Source organism: Scyliorhinus canicula, chromosome 12, assembly GCF_902713615.1.
Source record: "Scyliorhinus canicula chromosome 12, sScyCan1.1, whole genome shotgun sequence".
In the NCBI taxonomy this organism is placed as follows: domain Eukaryota; kingdom Metazoa; phylum Chordata; class Chondrichthyes; order Carcharhiniformes; family Scyliorhinidae; genus Scyliorhinus; species Scyliorhinus canicula.
In genome coordinates this window covers 21,742,888-21,767,290 of record NC_052157.1, presented here as the reverse complement: position 1 = coordinate 21,767,290, position 24,403 = coordinate 21,742,888, and the positions used below count along the sequence as shown (strand labels likewise).

At 49.4% G+C, this 24,403-nt stretch overlaps 1 protein-coding gene across 6 annotated transcripts in view; it reads left to right on the top strand.

Annotated features, from left to right (window-relative positions):
* Positions 1–24,403, top strand: part of sema6dl (sema domain, transmembrane domain (TM), and cytoplasmic domain, (semaphorin) 6D, like) — a 379,666-nt gene that overhangs the window by 213,518 nt on the left and 141,745 nt on the right. The window lies entirely within an intron of this gene.

Sequence of the window (24,403 nt, the reverse complement as noted above, 5' to 3'; positions counted from 1 at the left end):
TGAATGACGCTGCCTCTAGCCACCCTCACGCCGACCCCTCCTCCATTACCCATTTCCGAATCATGGCTACATTAACCACCCAGTAGTAGCTACAGAAGTTCTGAAGCGCCAACGCCCCCCCACCCCACCCCCGACTGCGCTCCAAAAACAGTCTTTTAGCTCGCGGGGTCTTGTTGGCCCACACAAACCCCGTGATAATCCTGTTCACCCGCTTGAAGAAGGATTTGGGGATGAAGATGGGAAGACACTGGAAAACGAACAGGAATCTGGGGAGGACCGTCATTTCCATGGTCTGCACCCTTCCAGCATGTCCCACCTTTTAAAGTCTCCCTCCATCTGCTCTACCAGCCGAGATAGATTGAGCCTGTGTAGGGCATCCCAGTTCTTTGCCACCTGTATACCCAGGTAATGAAAGCTTCTCTCCACCATCTTGAGCGGGAGCTCCCCCAGTCTCTCCTCCTGACCCCTAGGGTGGATTACAAACAGCTCACTTTTCCCCATGTTTAACTTGTATCCCGAGAAGCTCCCAAAGTCCCTTAGGATCCGCATGACCTCCCCAATCCCCTCTATTGGGTCCGAAATATACAATAGCAGGTTGTCTGCGTAGAGCGAAACCCGGTGCTCCCCCCCCCCCCCCCCCCCCCCCACCACCCCGGACCAGCCCCCTCCAGTTCCTTGAAGTCCTCAGCGCTATGGCCAACGGCTCAATTACCAGGGCAAATAGCAGCGGGGACAGGGGGCACTCCTGCCTCGTCCCTCGGTGCAACCTGAAATGCTCCGACCTCAGCCGGTCCGTGGACACGCTCGCTACGGGGGCCTGATACAGTAGCTTGACCCACCCTATGAATCCCTCACCGAATCCAAACCTACCTAACACCTCCCACAGGTACCCCCACTCCACCCTGTCAAAGGCTTTCTCTGCATCCATTGCAGCCACTATTTCTGCGTCCCCTCCTTCAGAGGGCATCATGATGATGTTTAGGAGCCTCCTCACATTTGTGTTCAATTGCCTGCCTTTGACGAAATCCGTCTGATACTCATCAATCACTCCCGGGACACAGTCCTCTTCTAGTAGCCATAATTTTAGCCAGCAGTTTGGCATCCACGTTCAGGAGCGATAGCGGCCTGTCGGACCCACATTGAAGCGAATCCCTCTCCCTCTTCAAGGTGAGCGAGATCGAAACCTGTGACATCGTCGGGGGGAGGGCTCCTCTCTCCCTCGCCTCGTTAAAGGTTCTTAGCAGGAGTGGGCTCAGCAGCTCCGAGAATTTCTTATACAATTCTACAGGGAAGCCGTCCGGTCCCGGGGCCTTGCCCGACTGCATACTTTCTAGGCCCTTAACTATCTCCTCCAACTCAATCGGGTCCCCCAGTCCCTCCACCAGATCCTCGTCCACCCTTGGGAACCTCAATTGGTCCATAAATTGCTTCATCCCTTCCCCTCCCACCGGGGGCTCTGATTCGTACAGTTTACAATAAAACGCCTTGAAGACTTTGTTGATCTTCTCTGGGCCCAAGACCGTGTTACCTGCCTTATCCCTAACTCCCCCAATTTCCCTGGCCGCTTCTCTCCTGCGAAGTTGGTGTGCCAGCATCCTACTAGCTTTCTCCCCATACTCGTAGACTGCCCCCTTCACCTTCCTCAGCTGTGGGAGAAGCGGAAGATCTCGGCGCCGGGCAATTGCAGTCTGCCTCTGTCACCGCAAAACACACCCACGTGGGGTAGGGAGCCGGCACAGAAAATGCCGCCCCGTAGAATATTAGCCAGCTCAGCAAACATTTAGAGAAATTGCAGCTTGATAGCTGCTTGCGCCCGTATTCCGGTGGCTGCATTAAAATACCTTTCTTTTTTACAACTAACAGATTTATATTTTCAGTATGATGCTTCACTCCAGATTGGAAGTTTTCCATAGTTTCTCCAGAGTGTCAGGCCCTGACTGACTGAAAGTCGGCGTGGTAGCTCTCCAGTTGCACAGCTGAGGTTTTAGTCCAGATTTTAGTCCAGAACCCCATAAAAATGGCACTCTGATCAGCACAGAAAGAAGTCCTCCCCCTCCCCCTCCCCTTCCCCTCCCCCTCCTCCCCTCCCCCACACGGACACAGGGAACCACCTCCCCCAGAAGCACGTGGGTTCCCCCGCCCCCACCTCCCCGCCCGACCACCGTAGCATCAGCATCTGGGCTCCCTCCCCACCCCCAATGCGAACCCTGCCCCCAATGGGGCTCGCCAGTGGATCCGCCCCAGCATTGCCAACCTGTGCCAGGAGCCAGTGCCAGAGAACTGCCCGGGCAAATCCGCCTCCCCCTGGGGGCCGTATTTGCCTGCACCCTGGGGGGTGGGGGGCGGGGGAGGGGGGCACACTTCGACCGCTTTAACGTCTTTAAATAGCTATTGTAAACCTTGCCGACGAAATGTCACGTTGGCGAGGTTTGAATATTCAGTGAGGGGGGAAATCATGTGGTGGCGGGGGCTCTCTTATTATATTAAAACGTATGTAAAAACATTAAAATGAGGTTGTGGTCCTTTGTGGGTGTGAACCTTGTGACGTCACCAAGGGCACTTGGAAAATTACAACTTTCAGGTGCAAATCTCATTTCCTGATTCCCGCGGGATTTTGTGCCGACATCACCATTCTCACTGACGGCGGACACTGGAACCAAATCGTCCGCTAGTGTTTGTTAAAATGAAAGAAAATCCAATTTGCGAACAGGCCCTGTACTGGATATAATCCATGCCTGTAATTTCTGGCGAACGCAAGTCCCTAATGCACTTCAACTGGAGTTGACAGTCACCTGATGTGAGTGTTGTTCTGATGATAGCAATCCCCTATCTGTGCAACACTGCTAAATTGCTACTTCTTTTGTTTTCTCCGCTTTTGACAAAGCCTTTAGGTTTTGTACAGAACGTTTTACTCCTGCAATAGCTCTGTTAATGCAATGGGGAAATCCCATCTCTGTTGGACTCTTTTGCTCTTTTGCTCCCTTTCATTTAGCAACAAGATGTAGTAAAAGAAAGCCACAATAAGCATCGCTCACTCACACAAGCACTCACTCTCACTCACACTCGCTTGCACTCTCACTCAACACTCACTCACTGGCACTCACTCACTCACACTCATTCAAACACTCACTCATCCACTTGCACTCACTCACTCAATTGCACATGCACACAGTCACTCTCACTGACGCTCTCGCACTCACTCTAACTCACTCACCGACTTGCATTCACTCATCTACTCGCAGAGAAAGAGAGAGAGGGACAGAGGGAGAGAGAGAGGTTAAAAAAAATAAAGACCAGCAAAAGACAGCATGATTTGGAAAACAATCTGAGAGAAAAGAACGAAGTGGAGATGGTCGACAGCTTTCAGTTCCTGGGGGTCACCATCACCAACAGTCTGTCCTGGTCCACTCACTTTGATGCAACAGTCAAGAAAGCCCAACAACGTCTCCACCTTCTACGGAAGCTAAAGAAATTCAGCATGTCTGCATCGACTCTCACAAACTTCTACAGATGTGCGATAGAGAGCATCCTATCCGGCTGCATCACAGCTTGGTATGGCAACTGCTCGGCCCAAGATCGCAAGAAACTGCAGAGTATGGTGAACTCAGCCCAATGCATCACACAAACTTGCTACCCTCACATTGATTCTGTATACACCTCCCGCTGCCTCAGGAAGGCAGACAGCATTATCAGAGACCCCTCCTACCCCTGAGTGAGAGTGAGTGTGTGCATGTGTGAGTGTGTGTGTGTGTGCATGTGAGTGAGTGAGAGTGAGTGTGTGCATGTGTGTGAGTGAGAGTGTGTGTGCATGTGTGAGTGAGTGAGTGAGAGTGAGTGTGTGCATGTGTGTGTGAGTGAGAGTCAGTGTGTGCATGAGTGAGTGAGAGTGAGTGTGTGCATGTGTGAGTGAGTGTGTGTGTGTGCATGTGTGAGTGAGTGAGTGTGTGCATGTGTGAGTGAGTGTGTGCAGGTATTGCCTTATTCCAGACCCTTCCATTATGCAAAAGATACAGAAGTCTGAAGACGCGCAAATCCAGACATAGGAACAGCTTCTTCCTGCAGCTACAAGACTCCTCAACAACTCCCCCTCAGACTGATCTGTTCCCTTTAAGAGCATGATTTATGACGCCCTATGCTGCTCTTGCTCATGTATTTGCTTTGTTTGGCCCTTGTTCCACACTGTAACCAATCACTATTGTCGATGTACTTTGTCGATTATTCTTTTTGTCTACTGTATACGTACTGTGTACATTCCCTCGGCCTCAGAAAAATACTTTTCACTGTGCTTTGGTACATGTGACAATAAACCAATCAATCAATCACTCACATACTCACTCACTTGCACTCACTCACATGCACACACTCGTTCTCACTCACTCACTTGCACTCACTCTCACTCACTCACACATGCATGCACTCACTCTCACTCACTCACACATGCACACACTCACTCTCACTCACACATGCACACACTCACTCACACATGCACACACTCACTCTCACTCACTCATGCACACACTGACTCTCACTCACACACACATGCACACACTCACTCTCACTCACTCACTCACACATGCACACACTCACTCTCACTCACACACATGCACACACTCACTTTCACTCACTCACATGCACACACACACTCACTCACACATGCACACACTCACTCTCACTCACACACACATGCACACACTCACTCTCACTCACTCACACATGCACACACTCACACTCACTCACAGATTCACTCATTCACTTGTACTCATTCACTCACTGAACCAGCTGGACTCTGAGGGCTGAAACAGAATCTTAAGAGAGACAAAGCAGGGAAACAGGACAAGGTGAGAGACAGCAATGGGCGAGGGTGAGAGAGAGAGAGAGAGAGAGAGAGAGCGAGCGAGAGAGAGACTAGCAAGAGACAACAGTAGTTGGAAGAAATCCGTGAGAAAAGAAAAAAGAATGAAGAGAAGAATGTAGAAGATAAGGCAGGTAATAGATAAGGCAGAGTAGTAGATAAGGCAGGGGAGTAAATATTCATGTTACATATACCCTGCAGTAAGGTGCAAATTTAGATTGATTTTTGGGCAGAGCAGTAAACATTCATGTTTGCATGGCTTGTTCTCATCACTGTGAGGGTGGTGAAGAGAGAGAATATGTGGCTTCAACCCCCCCCCCCCCCCCCCCCCCCCCCCCCCAACGACAGCCACCTTGGTGTGATTTTTATTGGTTGGAAACAACTTACCAGCTATTTTCAACCATTGAAACATGAACGCTGGTATGTCGGGCAGTCGGAATTGTTAGTAACTTAAAATCTTTCTTTTTAAGATGGGGCTTTTGCGCACTGCAGAGCATACCTGTGTACTCTGGTGTGAACCTCTTGATTTCTGTTCGTTGATTTGCTGAAAGCCCTCCTGCTCATTATCAGAGGTTCTCACTCAGTCGCCACAATGTTTGAGGAATATCAATAATCATGTTTGCATGGGTGGCAGCAGGACTGTGAAGTAAACTGCGAGGGAAAGTGAGAGAAAGCAACAGAGGTGGAGCTTTTTCCGGGTATACATTATTAATAAATACAGAGCACCAGCGTAGAATTAATGCACGGACAAGCTGCTCGTTGTTTAACATTTCTGGTGCAAGATGATTGCTTTAGGTATGCAGCTAACATCATTGCGATTCAGTACAGCATCTCATAACTAACATTTCCCCAATGTTGATGGTCATAACTTCAGCTTCAGGAGCCCCCAGGGGGTTTGCGAGAGTGGGCCGGAGATTGTGGCCATTAGTCAAAAAGTACCGAGCAGCTCTGTATCAACCTCAAAAGATTCTCGTAAAAACACACCTTACATGTCAGGCTCTGCTGCTGACGACGTTCTTCCAGGGCTGATTTTATTAACTTAAAATAGCGACACTATTTGAACTCCTAGGCTTCACTTTGGGCTAGGGTCATGTTGCAGACAGGGATTGTGTAGCTTCTTCCGGCCTGTGCTCAGGATGTTGGTGTGCAAGCTTTGTATGTTTCCTTACCCTCAGTCTGACTTTTCCTCCTTCATACAAATTCCAGCAACAGGCTTTTGCTGATTTTTTAAAAAGAAAATAAGAGGAGGTTACTTATTATCACTCACTTGCCCCGGATGTTTGAATGTAACATCTCAATCACTGGTCTCACTCACACTATCTCACACACACCAATATTAGGTACAGATGAAGGTAAAGCCATAATGATGAGAATTGAATTCATAATCCAACTCTCTGTCGAAGTAGGCCTCATGTTCATCAAAATCATAGAATCCCTACAGTGCAAGAGGAGGCTATTCGGCCCATCAAGTTTGCACTGACCCTCCAAACAGGCACCCTACCTGGGCCCACACCCTGGCTCTATCCCCGTAACCCCACCTAAACTTTGGACACTGAGGGGCGTGGCCAATCACCGAACATGCACATCTTTGGACTGTGGGAGGAAACCGGAGCAGCCGGAGGAAACCCACGGAGACACAGGGGAGAAGGTGCAAACTCCACACAGTTATCTGAGGCTGGTATTGAACCCGGGTCCTTGGCGTTGTGAGGCAACAGTGCTAACGACTGTGCCAACGTGCTGCCTGTTGTCTTAGTTGAGTTGATACCTCAGTTGGAGTGAAGGTTTTTAGATATAAAGGATGCTCATGAAGCTGAGGAGCCAGTTGTAGATAAATAGACAGGAGGTTGGTTCTCGGGTGGACTTGGTAGCTGTAACACATACAGTACTTTAGCTGCATCAGATGTTCAGCTATTGATGGTTCAGTGTTCCAGATGTTTCCTGGTGCTTCAGATTTCTTTCTGACACACACACAGATTTGCGTTAGAACATAGAACATACAGTGCAGAAGGAGGACATTTGGCCCATCGCGTCTGCACCAACCCACCTAAGCCCTCACTTCTACCCTATCCCCGTAACCCAATAACCCCTCCTAACCGTTTTGGGCACTAAGGAATATTTAGCATGGCCATTCCACCTAACCTGTACGTCTTTGGACTGTGGGAGGAAACCGGAGCACCCAGAGGAAACCCACGCAGACACGGGGAGAACGTGCAGACTCCGCACAGACAGTGGCCCAGCGGGGAATCGAACGTGGGACCCTGGCGCTGTGAAGCCACAGTGCTAACCACTTGTGCTACCGTGCTGCCCTGTTCAGGGTGTTCAGGATGTCTTATACTGCAGTCCATGAAAATTAGTTTCAGTCACATGATCACAAGGTAACACTTATAGGCATCCAGACCACCACAAAACAATTGCACCTGCCAATGGTCATTCAGTTTCATCTCTGTCCCGCATGAGCGCAAATAGTCTCCTTTGTTCAATGTGGCATTCAGAGACTAGATCGAGAGTTTTCAAACTCCCCAATCCCTTCACATTAATATTTAGACTTTACAGGTGGCTACAAAATACACTTTTCAGGGACATCTTTTTAACTAAATATTGGTCACAGAAATGTCCACAGTTTAATTGTCAATCGTGACTTGTTAAGTTGCAGCCACCTTAACAGAGTCTGTGGCCACACTCACAGTATGAACTTCACAGTCCATAATATCCAATATCTTCATGTTTAAGTGTGACAGTAGGGTTAATTTCATGCTTTGTCTTTGCAATGCATTGGAGTTTCCTATTGCTAAATTCAGTACAGAACCTTTGGCCCTCAAGCCTGTCTCGCCATTAATTTTTTAATTTTTTAAAAATATAAATTTTTAGTTCCCAATTATTTTTTCCAATTAAGGGGCAATTTAGCGTGGCCAATCCACCTACCATGCACATCTTTTGGGTTGTGGGGGTGAAACCCACACAGACACGGGGAGAATGTGCAAACTCCACACGGACAGCGACCCAGGCCGGGATTGGAACCCGGGTCCTCAGCGCCGTAGGCAGCAATGCTAACCACTGTGCCACTGTGCTGCCCCACTGTCTTGCCATTAATGAGATCATGGCTAATCTGTGCCCTAACTCCAAGGATGGGATTCTCCGACCCCGGGCCAGGTCGGTGATTCGCCGGCAGGGTGGGGGGGGGTTTGATTCACGCAACGCCGCTCCGACGCGGGTCCGCTGATTCTCTGGTGACTGGAGAATTGGCACCAGCGTAGCACCGGTCAGGGGCCGCTCTACGCGGTGCCCCCCTCAGCGATTCTCCGCAAGTGTTGGGCCGAGTGGTTGCTGAGATAGGCCGAATCCCACCGGCGGCGTTCACGTGTGGTCCTACCCGGCGGGACCTCGGTGTTCATCCTGCGGGGGGCGGGCTGGTGGAGGGGAGGGGGATCCGAACCCGGGGGGGGGGGGGGGGTGGCCTTCACCGTGGCATGCCCCGCGTTCGGGGCCTACCAATCGGCGGGCCAGCTTCTCCTGGTGGGGGCCTATTTTACTCTGCGCTGGGCCTCTGCAGCTCTCCGCCATGTTGCATCGGGGCCGGCGCCGAGAAGGCAACTGGCACGATTGCGCGAGTTTGTGCTGGTCGTATAGCGCATGCGCAATTTTGCGTCATATCCCATGATATTTTTGCTTAACAAAAAATCTATTTCAGATTTAAAATTAACAACTGTTCTAGCTTCAACTGAGTTTTTTTTACAGCTGCAGCATAACTATTAGCACTAATTGAAGTGTGGGCTAGTGTAGACTTGAGAGATGAACAGACACTTCCAACAGTGATGAAGGTTCAACTCAATTTTATTAACTACTTCTAACTAACTAACACACGATGACTGTGGGTCGAAATGATGCTAACTTAAACTAGAGACCTAAGCCTTGTCCGAACCAGTTGATTCTCTCAGTACGTGTTGGGAGTCCGTGCTGGGCTGAATGAGTTCCTGTTACACTCAGAGGCAGCACCCAGAATGAGCGGGAACCGTGGTGCCCTCTGCCTTTATAGTCTGTGTATTCTAACTGGTGATGGCTGCGGTGTTTGTACATGTTGATTGGTCCCTGTGTGTGTCCATCAGTGTGTGCCTGCACCATGATATACTGGTGTATATTATGACACTAATAACCTTTATTAGTGTCACAAATAGGCTTACATTAACACTGCAATGAAGTTACTGTGAAAATCCCCTGGCCACCACACTCCGGTGCCTGTTTGAGTACACAGAGGGAGAATTCAGAACGTCCAGTTCACCTAACAAGCACATCTTTCGGGACTTGTGGGAGGAAACCGGAGCACGGGGAGGAAACCCGTGCAGACACAGGGAGAACGTGCAGACTTCACACAGACAATGATCCAAGCCGTCTTTTGTGACTTATACTCCAATTCTATAAATATAAATGTTTGCTTTCCATTCGCCTTTTTGATTATTTTCCACACTTGTTCTGGCATTTTAAGGATCTGTGCACCTGAACGCCTAAGTTTCTTTGGCCATCCACTGTGCGTAATGTCTATCCATCTATAAAGTTCTCTGCTGTATCTTTTTTTTGGTCTAAAATAGATAACCTCACACTTGTTTACATTGAATTCCATCTGCCACAATTCTGCCCATTCACCTAGTCTGTGAATATCTCAATGCAATTTCATGCTATCACCTAGACTGTCTACAATGCCACCTAATTTTGTGTCATCATTGGGGAGCACGGTGGCGCAGTGGTTAGCACTGCTGCCTCATGGTGCCGAGGATCCGGTTTCTCAACCCCAGCCCTGGATCACTGTCCATGTGGAGTTTGCACATTCTTCCCGTGTCTGCATGGGTCTCACCCCCCCATAACCCAAAGATGTGCAGGGTAGGTGGATTGGCCACACAAAATTGACCCTTCATTGGGAAAAAAAGAATTGGTACATTACATCAAAAACATTTTGTATCATCATTTATAAGACAGAGTAACCTGTATTTATATAGCACCTCATCACATCCGCAGAGCATTCTAAAGTACTTAATATTACAATATACTATTTTACAACACTAAGCATATGTGCTGGCCAATGTGTATGCAGCAAAGTCCCAGAAACAGCAATAAAGCAATAAGATGAATGATCAGTTAATTGTTTTTAATCACATGTAGTGGAAGGAGATTGTCTTACTCTATGGATGGTGCTTTGGTGTCGCTTACGTCCACCTGGAGAGGCAGGTGGGGTCTTTATTTAGCAATCGGAGTGCCTACAGGTCCAGCATACAATTACACAGAAACTGCAACATGCAACCAGGTCATGTAGTTCAAGCACGCTGTAATGGCATAATCCTCTGCATGAACAGTAGACCTAAACCCATGTGCCCTCTCTTCCTCTGTATCCTTTTATCCATCTTTCCTTTAACCATTTATCTAACCTCTTCTTTAATCAATTATTGATTGTAGTAGTGCCTTCTGCAACCTTGCAACTCTCACTGGAGAAAGAAAGGTTCTTCTGACCTCTGCCTTAAACCTCTTACACTTCATCTTATACTTGTGTATCCTCATTCACTGGAATAGACGGTTTCAATCTATCCCATCCTTTATAGTTTTAACCATTTCTATCACTTCAGACCTTAATCTCCTCTATTCTTGAAAATTGTAGCCTTTTTTTCAAACCCTTGGCCCAGATGTTCATCCCCAGGCTGGGCTCATTGAGTCGGGGCATTTTCCAGCTCGACGAACCTGACCTTTAATAATGTCCACCCGCAGGTCGGATTTTCGGTAATGTTACAGCAATTATATAGGGCCAATGCCTGGGGTATTATGTGCAGCTTTGGTGTCCCTATCTGAGGAAGATGTCCTTGCTACGGAGGTAGTGTAGTGAAGGTTTACCGGGCTGATTCTTGGGATGGCGGGACTGTCATATGTGGAGAGACTAAATCGGTAGCATGGTGGTTAGCATCAATGCTTCACAGCTCCAGGGTCCCAGGTTCGATTCCCGGCTGGGTCACTGTCTGTGTGGAGTCTGCACGTCCTCCCCATGTGTGCGTTGGCCCAGAACTAGGGGTCATAATTTGAGGATAGGGAATAAAACTTTTAGGACTGAGGTGTGGAGATATTACTTCACCCAGAGAGTGGTGAATCTGTGGAATTCACTGCCATGAAAAGTAGTTGAGGCCAAAACATTGTGTAATTTCAAGAAGGAATTCGATATAGCTCTTGGGGCTAAAGCGATTTGTGGAGGGGGTATTGAACTTGATGATCAGCCATGATCAGAATGGATGGTGGAGCGGGCTCAAAGGGCTGAATGGCCTCCTCCTGCTTCTGTTTTCTATGCATGAATGCGCAGGCTGCCTGGTGTGGAGCTAGGTTGAGTGTGAGGCCAGCCTTTGTGCCCGACACTGTTTTTATAAAAATAAATAATAACAATGAAACGAAAAAACATTTCCTTTGCCCCTTTCCTCTCAACACCGCTCAACCATTCATGCTAACCCATGCATCAAACACTGCTCTCGCCAGAGTTACAGATAGCTTCACCATTCCGTTTAAACTTCCATACCTCTCGCTACGAAATCCTTTGCTCCAATTACTTTTTTTCTACAGCCTTGTCCACTTGAGGTGCTGTTTTGTGGAATTAGAGAGAGATTTGGGATGACCGAACGTTCAGGTTAAAACATAGAGTGCAGAATGAGGCCATTCGGCCCATCGGGTCTGCACCGACCCACTTAATCCCTCACTTCCACCCTATCCCCGTAACCCAATAACCCCTTACCTTTTTTTGGTCACTAAGGGCAGTTTATCATGGCCAATCCACCTAACTGCACATGTTTGGACTGTGGGAGGAAACCGGAGCACCCGGAGGAAACCCACGCAGACACGGGGAGAATGTGCACAGACAGTGACCCAGCGGGGAATCGAACCTGGGACCCTGGTAATGTGAAGCCACAGTGCTATCCACTTGTACTGCCCAAAGGTTTATATCAACCTTTTCCCATTCAAGAAAATATTTTTAACTAAAACGTGCTATTGCACACTTACTGAATTGATTTCAATCTTCCACTTATTTGTCCATCTCATCATTGTATTATCCATATGTTATTTACAACGTCACCTATTTTTTTTAAAAACAGGTGTAAAATACCAGCTATCTCTCCTGAAATCACTCTGCTACTGTGTAAGTGATCTGTGTTCTGGTCTGATTCAGAGCTGTCATGTTTCCTGGCTGATTGAAGCTGTTTCGTTCAGTGTGGCAATATAATGCTCAGTTGATGAGTTTGAGCTTGCATTGAGTAGCCTGAAGCAGGGCAATAAGCAGGTACATTCCAGTCATAGTTGGTTTACTCAGGGTGGAAGTTCCCATGTTTCTCAGAAGTAACAGCACTTGCAAGTGGCATGCTAAAATGTTTTAAGGCAAGATATCAGGTTATGGACCAGTTCCAAACAGCTCATTTAATAGAAGTACCACAGAAAAGACAGTGGAGGAAATTCTCTGCCTTGCGCCGCCAGTGGCGGAGTTACCGATAAGATGGAGAATCCAGCGGTTTTGAAGAAAACAGGATGGGTGCCGGCCAATGCTCTGGCCTTTCGCGGGATCAATGTTCACGCCTTGCGCCAGCGGGAAGAAGACCACTAAGATCCACTTAGTGGGCCGGATACCACGGATGGCTTTCTCCGACCCTCCCGCCTCGCCACTCCGACGCCGGCTGCCGTATTCTCTGATGCCGATTTCCAGGCGGCTATCACGGCGTGCTGATCAGGGGCCATTGGTAGTGCCCCCCCCCCAGACAATTCTCCGGGCCACGATGGGCCGAGCGAGCGGCCGGCGGTTTGTGGCCAGTTCCGCCGGCATGAAATGGCTGGTAGGCCGGCTGGTGCGGTCCTCCGGTGGGGGGGGGGGGGGGGGGGCAGGGGGATCCGGCCCCTGGTGGGCCCCCACGGTGGCCTGGCCCACGATCGGGGCCCACTGATCTGCGGACGGGCCTGTGCCATGGGGGCACTTCTTCCTTCCGCGCCGGGCTCTGTAGAGCTCCAACATGGCCGGCGCGATGAAGACACCCCCTGCGCATGTGCAAGAATATGCCGGCCGGTCTGCGCATGCGCGGAACCACGGTGGCGGTTCTGCACATGCACTAACATGTGCCAGCCCTTCGACGCTGGTTGGCGCGGCGCCAACCCCTCCGGTGCCGGCCTAGCCCCCGGAAATGCAGAGGATTCTGCAACTTCCGGTTGGCCCAACTCTGTAGTGGTTCACGCCGTTCTTGCCACCGGTGTTGGGCCAATTCGCCGATTGCGGGAGAATCCCGCCCCATATTCTTTGGGCCGCATGATTCTCCAGTCTTCTGGATCCCCCCACCCCCATAATGCAAGATCTGCCCAACACACCCAAACCAGAAACCCCCACCAGAGACCCCATAAATAAGAGACCATCCCAGAGACCTTTTAAATAAAGAGAACCCCACGGAGACCCCCAAAAGAAAGTGACTCCCCAGAGAGCCCCTAAATGAGGAGACACCCCCCTGTCTTTGAAGCTAAAGAGCAGTCCAGACAGAGGCAGTGATAGAAATGACTGCTTTAACACTCACCTGGGCAGTACACCTGCTGGCTTAGACATAGGAAGCATCGCCTGTCAACTCAAACAGAATTAAGTGCTTTCCAATCACATCCCTTCATGTTAGAGTGGTTTTGAAGTAGTCAGCTAGAAATTGACAACACTTATTTCTGTTTGAAATGGTTCAGGAGCCATCAATCAAACTTGATGTTTATAGACATTGAGGTTAGAAGACAGAACATAGAACATTACAGCGCAGTACAGGCCCTTCGGCCCTCGATGATGTGCCGACCTGTGAAACCCCTCTAAAGCCCATTCAAACTATTCCCTTATCGTCCATATGCCTATCCAATGGCCATTTGAATGCGTTTAGTGTTGGCGAGTCCACTACTGTTGCAGACAGGGCATTCCACGCCCTTACTACTCTCTGAGTCAAGAACCTACCTCTGACATCTGTCCTATATCTATCTCCCCTCAATTAAAGCTATGTCCCCTCATGCTAGACATCACCATCCGACGAAAAAGGCTCTCACTGTCCACCCTATCTAATCCTTTGATCATCTTGTATGCCTCAATTAAGTCACCTCTTAACCTTCTTCTCTCTAACGAAAACAGCCTCAAGTCCCTCAGCCTTTCCTCGTAACATCTTCCCTCCATACCAGGCAACATCCTGGTAAATCTCCTCTGCACCCTTTCCAATGCTTCCACATCCTTCCTATAATGTGGCAACCAGAACTGCACGCAATACTCCAAATGTGGCCGCACCAGAGTTTTGTACAACTGCAACATGACCTCATGGCTCCGAAACTCAATTCCTCTACCAATAAAAGCTAACACACCGTACGCCTTCTTAACAACCCTCTCAACCTGGGTGGCAACTTTCAGAGATCTATGTACATGGACACCGAGATCTCTCTGCTCATCCACACTACCAAGAATCTTACCATTAGCCCAGTACTCTGTCTTTCTGATATTCCTTCCAAAATGAATCACCTCACACTTTTCTGCATTAAACTCCATTTGCCACCTGTCAGCCCAACGCTGCAGCTTATCTATGACGCTCTGCAACTTGTGACATCCTTCTGCACTGTCCACAACTCCATCGACTTTAGTGTCATCTGCAAATTTACTCACCCATCCTTCTACGCCCTCCTCCAGATCATTTATAAAAATTACAAACAGCAGTGGCCTCAAAACAGATCCTTGTGGTACACCACTAGTAACTGGACACCAGTCTGAACATTTCCCATCAACCACCACCCTTTGTCTTCTTCCAGCTAGCCAATTTCTGATCCAAACTGCTAAATCACCCACCACTTCACGGTGAAGGATGATGAATAGAACAATGCTAAAAGTGGTACATAGAGCCCACTTAACGAGAAACCGTATGAGTAGGTTCTTCCCGGAGGTGGAGGACAGATGTGAACGGTGCCAAAGAGGCCCGGCCAACCACGCCCACATGTTCTGGTCTTGCCCCAGACTTGTGGATTACTGGACAGCCTTCTTCGAGGCTATGTCCAAAGTGGTGGGGGTGAGGGTGGAGCCATGCCCGATAGTGGCGGTCTTCGGGGTTTCAGACCAGCCAGATCTATTCCTGGGGAGGAGGGCGGACGCCCTTGCCTTTGCCTCCCTGATCGCCTGCCCTAGAATCCTGTTTGGCTGGCAGTCAGCAGCACCGCCCAGAGCTGCAGACTGGCTGTCCGACCTCTCGGAATCTCTCCAAATGGAGAAAATCAAATTCGCCATCCGAGGGTCAGACGACGGCTTCCATAGAACGTGGGAGCCATTCATGCAATTGTTCCGGGACCTGTTCGTGGCCAACGAACAAGAGGAAGAATAGTCGGGTGGCCAAGAATCAGGGGAAAATGGACGGGAATCGGGGGGAGGTAGCCGGGGGGGGGGGGGGGGGGGCGGGGTTACGGGTTCGCTATGGGGGTTTGATGGCAAGCTAAGGCCCAAAACCAAACTATAAATAAATGCCAATAAACATGTGCCTCGGCCATATTGGGGAATGTAAAATATGTATGCCGGCTAAAGGGGGCGGCCACAATTGTTGTTATGAAGATGCTTACCTGTAAATATACATGTTAAATTTTTGTGTTTTCTTTTTTTCTCTCTAATAATTTGTAATTTGTCATATATAAAATATGAAAACTCAATAAAAAACATTTATTTAAAAAAAATAGAACAATGCTGACAGCTGGATGTGTGTTTGTGTGTGTGGAAGCTGTCAATCACAGCCATGTAAAACCAGTATCACTGAGAAATGAATGAATGGCTTGCAGATCAAACATTTGAGGGGATTTAAACCCAGCTGACTGGTTTTCTCTTTCCAGGAATTGACGGGTTCTACTTCCTCTGCCTGAGCCAGCAAATATATCGCACAATGTTAAAGCAGTATTTCTTTTTACTACCTCTGCCTGGACTCCTCTCTAGCTTCCAGACATGAATCTGTCTTTTGGCGGAGTTAGGGATCCCTGACAGGGGTCTCTTTCCTGGTTGGGGGGGGGGGGGGGGGGGGGCTTCCTGACAGGGGTCTTTTCTGGGGGGCTTCCTGACAGGGGTTTCTCTTCTTGGGGGTCATCCTGACAGGTGTCTCTTTTCTGAGGGACCTGTGGGGGAGGTGGGGTCTACATAGTTCGGGGATCTCTGTGGGGGTCTCTTTATATAGGGGGTCTCTGTGGGGGGTCGCTTTATTTTGGGGGGTCTCTGTGAGGGGTCCCCTTATTTAGGGGGTCTCTGTGAGGGGTTGCTTTATTTAGGGGGTCTCTGTGGGGAGGATCGCTTTATTTAGGGGGTCTTGGGGCGGGGCTTAATTGCAATACAGGGAGGAGTGGGTGGCCAGCTGCAGGACCTCACTCTCAGTCAGCTCACTCAAAATGGCAGCCTGATAGGGGGAATCCCATAAATTTGCATAGCGAAGGCTTGGAAATCGCAGAGCACAAACCAGGTGCAATTCAGCTCCAGTGGGAGAACATGGTGCGGGATTCTCCGCTTACCGACGTTGATATCTTTTGGGCGATCGGGCGGAGAATCCCTCTTGACACCGAAATCGGGGGCAGCACCTGTTCTCGGATGCTCCGCCCCCTCCAAAACAGCATCATCAGTGAGCACGTCATTGGAACAGCCTCAGGACGTCACCTGAAGACCCTCCCCCGATGCTCTGCCCCAAAGTGCCGACTTCCCGACGGCACGGGACACGTGTGCTCTGGGTTTTTGTCACCTATGCGCAGCGGCTGCGGACTGTGTCCAGTGCCACCATAGTCGAGGGCAGGGGAGCCGGTGGGGCTTTGGCGGGGGCTTGGGGGTCTGATGGGGGCTGGTCTGGGGTTGGCAAGGGGGTTACAGGGGGCACTATCTGGCAACCCGGGTCCGCACCGGCCGGCACCATGTTAAGTGACGCAACTGCTGCAGGTCGTTGCCGTGCGCATGCGCGGCCACGGACCCGGCAATTCTCCAGCCATTTCTGTCGGGAATGCTGGGAGGGTTTACGTAGCGCGGCTGCTAGCCCCCCACGCAGCATCAGTGCGCCGGTGGCACCGACATATTCATCGTAAATCTAGACACTTCCTCCGGACATAACCTCAAAATCGGAGATTCCAACCCATCGTCTCCCAAACGGAAAGTTTTGCCCCGTATCAGTTGACACTCGTAGGCCACTTAGATCTCTCATCCTGAATACTTGACATCAGATTCTAGATGAGCTAGAGACCACGGAGCTGGACCCTGAACATAGTACCCCCATAGGACCCTGACCGCCTGCCCAAACATTGCCCGGCCGCGTAAAAGAACCCCCCTGCCCTCCGATCGGCACGCCCTCGACCAGGGCGGCACGGACTGAGTCTGCAGCCGCCACGCTAGTATGCCAACCAGCAGAACCATGTTAGATCCACGCCATCGGGGCTTTGGCAGGTCAGGGGGCGGGGCGGGCCTCCAGCAATGGCCGCAGGTAGATGATATGCGACAAGGCGAACTCTCTGAATACGCCGCTTTCTGAGGCCCGGAGAATCGGGGAACTGGCGCCGGTCTGATTTCGTGCGCCAAAATGAATTCTCTGCCCCGACGCCTGCCGTGATTTCGGCGTCGGGGTGCGGAGAATCCAGCCACAGTTGTCCTGACCTGGTTTGGCCTACATGTGGTCAGTAATGTGGTTGACTCTTGATTGCCCTTAGGGATGGGCAATAAATGCTGGCCAGCCAGCGACACCCAGATCCCGAAAATTAATAAAGAAAAAATCCCCAAAACAAATTAATTGGGTATTTATCTCATTACTGTTTGCAGAACTATACAGTGTGTAAGCATTGCCTATAAAACAACACTTTTAATGTATTTAATTAGCAACGTGCTTGCGGACATCCTGAGGACGTAATAGACTCTATAAAAGTTTAAGTTCTTTCTTTACTCAAACGATATCCAATTTTTTTCGCTTAATTAAAAAGGATGCCTGGTAAATGTTCCGCTGCTGTGCTCCGGGCTGGGTACTTTGCACACTGCAGGTACATACTGGGGAAGGGGAGGGGGCGGGGATGATGCATTGCACTTCATCAATTAGCCCATGGTTCCACCAACTTAAATGAAAAGCTGGCAAATCGGGTGAACTGGGTAATGGCCGCACCTCAATTATTTCAGTGGTCTCCGGGCATGGGCACTCGGAGCTCAAACTGAAAAATATCCTGAATAATATTTCCCATAAGGGATGTACCACAGCCCAAGTGAGGGATTTAAGAAAATGTTGAATAACCAGCAGTGACAACAGAGCCGAGACTCTAATTTATTACTGTATTAATGTGTACCGCATATATTAATCTACATATACATCATATTTTCTTTTCACTTCTAAGTGTCATGCCGAGTGGTAAAGGTAACCATGGTCATCCAAATTTTTTGGTCATAGTAACAATGAGTGATCTTGTTGTTGGAGCTCAGGCTGGTCTTTAAAGCTGTCCAGCTTGCAGTAAATGGACGTCCAGACCGAGTGAGGGGTTGACACGAGTGATGTCCCATTGGACAGATGCAGCATGGGTTCTTAAAGGGCAGGTCGTGCCGAACTAATTTAGTAGAATTTTTTGAGGACATTACCAGTGCGGTAGACAATGGGGAGCCAATGGATGTGGTATATCTGGATTTCAAAAAAGCTTTTGACAAGGTACCACACAAAAGGTTGCTGTATAAGATGCATGGTATTAAGCGTAAGGTAGTAGCATAGATAGAGGATTGGTTAATTAATAGAAAGCAAAGAGTGGGGATTAATGGGTGTTTCTCTGGTTGGCAATCAGTAGCTAGTGGTGTCCCTCAGGGATCAGTGTTGGGCCCACAAGTGTTCACCATTTACATGGATGATTTGGAGTTAGGGACCAAGTGCAATGTGTCCAAGTTTGCAAATGACACTAAGATGAGTGGTAAAGCAAAAGTGCAGAGGATACTGGAAGTCTGCAGAGGGATTTGGATAGGTTAAGTGAATGGGCTAGGGTCTGGCAGATGGAATACAATGTTGACAAATGTGAGGTTATCCATTTTAGTAGGAATAACAGCAAAAGGGATTATTATTTGAATGATAAAATATTAAAACATGCTGCTGTGCAGAGAGACCTGGGTGTGCTCGTGCATGAGTCACAAAAAGTTAGTTTACAGGTACAACAGGTGATTAAGAAGGCAAATAGAATTTTGTCCTTCATTGCTAGAGGGATGGGAGTTTAAGACTAGGGAGGTTATGCTGCAACTGTGTACGGTGTTAGTGAGGCCACACCTGGAGTATTGTGTTCAGTTTTGGTCTTGTTACCTGAGAAAGGACGTACTGGGTGCTGGAGGGTGTGCAGAGGAGATTCACTCGGTTAATCCCAGAGTTGAGGGGGTTGGATTACGAGGAGAGGTTGAGTAGACTGGGACTGTACTCGTTGGAATTTGGAAAGATGTGGGGGGATCTTATAGAAACATATAAAATTACGAAGGGAATAGATAGGATAGATGCGGGCAGGTTGTTTCCACCGGTGGGTGAAAGCAGAACTAGGGGACATAGCCTCAAAATAAGGGGAAGTAGATTTAAGACTGAGTTTAGGAGGAACTTCTTCACCCAAAGGGTTGTGAATCTATGGAAATCCCTGCCCAGTGAAGCAGTTGAGGCTCCTTCATTAAATGTTTTCAAGATAAAGATAGATAGTTTTTGAAGAATAAAGGAATAAAGGGTTATGGTGTTCGGGCGGGAAAGTGGAGCTGTGTCCACAAAAGATCAGCCATGATCTCATTGAATGGCGGAGCAGGCTCGAGGGGCCAGATGGCCTACTCCTGCTCCTAGTTCTTATGTTCTCATGCCAACCCATTCACGCCTTGATTGGACCAAGAACACTCATTTGGCTATACTTGACTCTAGAAAAGAGAAACGGGAGGTGCTGTCCCCATTGCCTTTGGCACGTGTGCTTGAAGAGAACACAAAGCCTCTTCCCAGAAGATCACGCTCTGCCTGGGCGCCAACCAGCCTGTGGGCCTGCAAGATTGTCACCCCTCCACCTTAGAATCCATCAGATCCACCGTTGGCCATCACTCATAACCCTGAGCAAGGGACCCTTCCAGGGACTACCAGCTGGACCTGGGGCTCGCAAAGGAACGGAGTCAAGCTCACCCTCGGTGACACTCGGATACCCCTTCTAGCTCAGTTTTCTTTTGCTAGGTGTATAAGCTGTTTACTCAGAAGTACTCAGCATTCAGAGCGTACGTCAATTTGTCTTCATTGCTGGCTGCCTCTGGTGACCTCTGGTGATTCAATCCCCAGATGGCTCAAAAGTTAACCCGGGGAAATGCACGCCTCAGCAAATCACCTTGCCAAGGAACCATTGCACTGTTCGATACAGAATAGCTATTTCCTTGTCCGCTGCAAGCCGATGCTAACACCACGTGGAAATGGCACAACAGCTGGAGCATTCTCAAACACCAGTGATCCCGTCTCTCTGGCTATGTATTTTTGAGCCACCTCAGAAACAGATGCTTCTTTGCTCTATCATACTGCTCAGTAAATTGGATTCGCGACGAACCCAACAGAGATAAAAGAATGGGGGTCAATTTTCCCCCCACACCCCCCGGAAAATTGAATGGCAGGCAGGGGGACGTACAATATGGCAGAGCTCCAAAAATTGGTTTCATGCCCATGTAAAATGACAGCAGGGTCTTCCACTCCTGCCAGCTAAGGTGGGTTGCAATTCCTGCTGACGTAAATCAGATTTGCGTTCCACTAATGGGATGCTGATGAAGGCCTGAGAGAATCATTGTTGCCATCTGCCTTTACTTGATACTTCTGACAGACAATAGCCCAGAGTTCACTGCAGCAGAGCATCCCGCGATGTGTTCCATCAGTCAACACTTTCTTTTTCTGGTTGTTGTCCTGGAAGCGCAGGTAGTGCAAAATGGGACTTTAGTGGGCAACAGGACAAGTACTGTATCCCTTGAACCAATGAGTTTCAAGGATTGAGAATGAAACGGGGTAACAAAAGCGAAGGAAAGTGCTTCAGAGTCAAATCGGGATCAGAAGGAGAAAAAGCGACAGGAAAGGTAAGAGAAGAGATTTTGTTTTGAACTTCAAAAATATCCAACAACAATTTACTACCTGTAGGAATGAGATCTGACAATATAAACTGTTCCATTTTTTAGGCAGGAGATGTTTGATTGGCATGGCAGGAACATAAATCTCCTCACGAGGAAAAGTAATTACACTGCAGCAGCTTTAATTGGCAATTACTCGAGTCGACAAAGCAGCAACCTTTTGATACTTGCAGAGAGATTGAGCTGCCATTTTCGTGTGGTTAACAATGGAGCAGCACAATTAGTCCTGCAGTTCCTGGCAGTTGAGCTTGCGGGCTGTCTATTTCTCACCAGATGTTGCTGGGCAGTTTAAATATTAATGACTGTCAGCGCCACTAACTGATCAGTATTTTGGCAGCACACCAATGTTTTCTTTTTAAGAAAGTTAGCAGAAACCTTTTCGTTGTTGTCTGTTGCAGCCCCAGATGGACAGAGCGACTCTCCCACTGTGGTGAATGTATTATGCCAATAATCCACCATTGTATTTGTATCTGTGCTGTTGCCCTTGTATTTGTATCTGTGCTATGCTGTTGCCCTTGTGGGCTCCTCCTATGGTCCATTGTATGGCATTATCCATAGGGGAACATGTATGGGCTCTGCCCATGGCTCCTCCCCTTGAAGGGAGGTATAAAGAGCAGTCGATCTGTAGGCGGTTCTCAGTGTTGGTTCAGTCGCAGGCAGGCACTGTTCTAAGTTGATTAAAGCCACGGTTTACTTCTACTCATGTCTCGACTGAACTGCTGGTCGCATCACCCACCATCAACGATGATAGCAGGAAACTAATGGCAAGATATGCAGCAACTTCTCATAGGTGTTCAATATCATTCTGTAGGTCTTGGTGAAATCTGTGTAGTCTTAAGTAGGCTAACTGTATGTATTTATTAGCCGCAAGAACTGTGTACATATACACATTAAAGGGTTCAAGTTAAGAGCTGTCTCCATGCTAGTTTGTCCCAGGCCATTAGAGGCCCCTGGGTGGTCAGGGTCAGTGGAGGGTGGTCACCTGACTCTCCTCCTGGAATGTGGGCACCTTGGCACTGCCCAGTAGGTACCCTAGCACTGTCAAGGTGCCTGGGTGGCACTGCCAAGCTGGCTGGAGCTGTGTCTGGGTGCCAGGGTGCTAGTGCAAGGGTGTCCAGATGCCAGGGTGGCACTGACAAGGGTCAGGGGAGGGGGGGGGGTGCATGCCCATGAAAGGGGGAGTTTAAAAGGTTGGGGTGTGCAGGGGAGGAAAGTTGGGGCCTCGGAGAGGTTGGGGGTGTGGGGGGGGGGGGGGGGGGGAGTGACGGGTAGGGGTCCTGAAAGGGACGGGGTGCTCTAAGGGGGCTTGGGTGGGCCTGAAGAGCGGGGGGCCCAGGGACCCCATAGCAGGATGTCCTCACTTTGGGGGGGAGGGGGGGGGGGGGTGGTTGTGCCCATGTGTGTCACATGGTGACATTTACCAAGGGTTGTGGGTGACCCACAAGCTCATTTAGAGATCTGGGCACCCTTTCAAAATGGCAGCCCGATCTCTGAGTTCAGCTCCCCAGTGCTGAAAAAAATTCTAAGGGCGCGATTCTCCAGTCTCGTTACACTCTCACTCAAGCGAAACAAGGCCAGTGAACAGCGGGAGAGGCTAAAAGCGAGAACCGTGCCAAGCGTCAGTTTGTGATATAACCAGCCTCCTCCCGTATGCAAAATCGGAATCTCACCATAGCGTGGTGAGAAACAAATCACCACTTAAGCCCTATATTCATACAATTACCAAGAGCCATCCCATATCCTAGGGCCTTCCGTGATTCAGCTGCCTGCCCAGCAAGTGGTCACGTTGGCGCTGATTAGTATTCCTTTTGAAAACATGAATCTGGCGGAAGGGCTTCTGTGGGGAGCCGAGGAGGTGAATAGCCTCTTTGGTCATAGGGAAAGAGCCCAGTGCTTGGGGGGACACACCCTTGGCTGGGGTGGGGGACCCTCGACTGGGGGTGGGGAACCCAGTGCTGGGGGGAAACTGGGGGAAAACACACTTCGCACCACTATGCCAACCCCTGGATCGTGTGTACCCATTCATGCGGCAACTCTTGTCCCTGCCCATCTGCCCCACTGACCAGCCATAACCCCACCGACTGCCGAGGCCTCTGGCCGTGCGGTTGAAGACTATTGCTAATAGGGAATTGGCAATTGTGGTTAAGTGAGAGCTTCACATGACCCAAGTGGATTTCCTTGAGTGGGCAGGCCATGTAGCATGTGTAGCTCATTGTCTTGCATCCCAATAACACCTTGATGCCTGAACACTGCGGGAGGCAACACCACACATGCAGCAGCCAACATCTGAACTCCCAGGGGATGGGACACAGCACCAGGGACATGACGACGGTGGGTAAGTGCCACGGGGAGGGGGCGATGCCTGGAGAGATGGGCCAATGGTTCAGAGGTAAACTCGGATTGAGGAAAAAAGTGACAGAGGCATAATACTGGTTGTGCACAAGGGTGTTTATTGTGTGTAACAATTTCCCACTCTCCCAATGGTGCCGCCCTCCCACCCCACCCTCCTCACCCCTTACCTACCCTCCCACCCTGTCCATCCTCCCCTGTTGGCTTCAGTGATCGATGTGCTTGGCCCTGCTTGCTTTACCACTACATCCTGGTGTGTCCCCAGGATGCACATTAGAAGTGGAGGCAGCCAGCTGCTTATCATGTACCATGGCCTTCGATGCCCCGGCGGGCGTCCTCTGGGGCCAGAGGTCCTGGCTCACTTGTCGCCGGCACATGCACAGTCGTGCCGCCCTGTCCATGTAAGTCTAGAGTGAGTTTTTTCACGGGCGTGGGGACATAGCCCCATTATTGGAGAATCCCGCCCATGGCAATTGAATGTGACTCACATTGAATAAGGGACTGGAAAGGGGAATGCGCCGAGGGATTGGGGAGCTCCACTCGCCAAACTCCCCATTGTCGCGGAAGTTACAAATCCTACAACTTAACTGGCTTGATTAGTTTTCAGGGATTTCAACATTTGTTAATGTTGCCTGCAAAAAACTACATTTGGTGTGAACACAATAAAACACACCGTTACATTAAAACTGGATTATATTTAAGCCACCCGATATTAAAATATATTGGGCGCGATTCTCTGGAAATCTCGCGAGGCATTGCGAGACTCAAGGCAATCCCTCGAGACGTTGCGATGTAAATCCCAGCCACAATGGGTGGGATCACGTATTTATAAATTTGTATATTCGAATGAGGCTTAAAGTGCCTCACTCTAAAGTGCAGATTCCCCAGGTGCTTTTCCGGAGCACCGCGGCCGTTAGATCCCGCGTCCTAAGTGTCATTGGATAGTGGTGGGCAACTCGCCAGCAGAGCCGACGGGATACTCCCTGAAAAGCCCGCCACAAATGAACATAGAAATTTTTAAGGAGAATCGCGGCCAATACATCGGGCGGCTTAAACATGATCCTGTTTTCATTTAATGGTGTGTT